The sequence below is a fragment of the Capsicum annuum genome, chromosome 5 (genome assembly GCF_002878395.1).
Source record: "Capsicum annuum cultivar UCD-10X-F1 chromosome 5, UCD10Xv1.1, whole genome shotgun sequence".
Lineage (NCBI taxonomy): Eukaryota > Viridiplantae > Streptophyta > Magnoliopsida > Solanales > Solanaceae > Capsicum > Capsicum annuum.
Window position 1 is genome coordinate 159,212,795 of NC_061115.1, and position 1,563 is coordinate 159,214,357.

The window sequence follows — 1,563 nt, forward strand, 5'->3', positions numbered from 1 at the left end:
GGGAAGCTGTCAAAAGTTACTGATTTCATCCCTCAATTGTACCCTCCTGGAAGGTGGAAAGAACCTTTCTAGGAAAGCCTTTTTCAACTGCCTCCAATTGGTGATAAAGTCAGGAGTCAGCCCATTGAGACACATTATCGCCTCCCTAGATAGAGATAACGGAAACAAATGCAGATGGATAGCATTCTGACCTACTCCTGGATTATCGAAAGACTTACAAAAGGTGACAAAGTTCACAAAGTGCATATTTAGATCATCTCTGGGAAGACCACCGAACAACCCCTTAAGATGAAAGAGTTGAATCATCGTACTAGTAATATTAAATTTAGCTCTAGGTGATAGAGGTAGAGGAATGATAGCTCCAGGTGCACCTACTCCATCCATTCCATCTTCGTCATCATTCAGATCAAACTATATCGGTTGTCGATCCTGCTTCACCCTAAAGGGACGATTCCTATTTATATTCTGATTCACTGGTGCAGCCACATTCTCTACACGCCTTGGGTTAATAGGATCTAACAAATCATCATCCCCTAAGTCATCATCATCAGGATTAGGATGACGCATCGGATGGTCGTCATTCTACTGATTAAGTTGAGATCTAGCCAGAGCGGCTAGTCTTTCAGCGTCCTGGGGGTCTGCCAATTAACTGCAGTTCTGGATGTATTGGCAATAATAGTAAACTCAATATTCATGTACTTGGCATACAAAATAACTACCCTACACAGAACAAAAACAACAAACAAAAGTAAAATTTGGGAAACTTAACCAAAGGTCAATATACAAACACTAACTTAATTGACAACTGTATTCCCCGACAATGGCGCCAAAATTTGATACGCCTAAATTACAACTCTCGTTAGAAAGTGTAAGCGGTCACTGTCAAATATAGAACCCAACTGGTTTGGGTGTCAAATCCCACAGGCAATACTGTGTTTACTAAGTATTGTGATTGTTATTAGACTGTTGATCAAAGATTCCTGAATAAGAGGGGTTTTGATTTATAAATTGTGTTCTAAGTAATTGTAACAAAGGTGTTCCAACTAATGATTCTTTCTGCTAGTAATAATCCAATGATATTAAATAAACTAGAGTTATGGTTGCCAAGATATTTAAATAGTTTGGGTTGTGAATCACTTTTGAGTTCCACTCAATAACTTTAATTGCAAGAGAAGTTGAATTCTAGTGCTTACCCATTAGTTTCTCAACTTTAATGGATAGTTTATCATTTAACTTTCTCAACTTAAAGAATATATTGATTAGTCAACCATTTTTCTCATGTAGGTTAATCCTTGTTAAGGAATTCTCCATTAATCTCAAGATTTAGGTCTCTAGATTTCATGTAAACCCTTCTTTTTCCCAACAAACACTTTTTTGTTCGAATAAGTAATTGCTCTTGGGTTCACTTTTCAAGTTTGCAACCAAGAAAAGTCATTAGAGTAAAGAAGGATGTATGCAACATCAATTACCTACAAAAACTCAATTGAAATTACAACCCATATCAACTATTTACATCAAGGCTCCCATAACCCTAGTTATAGGAGCTTAGCCACTCATCTCTAT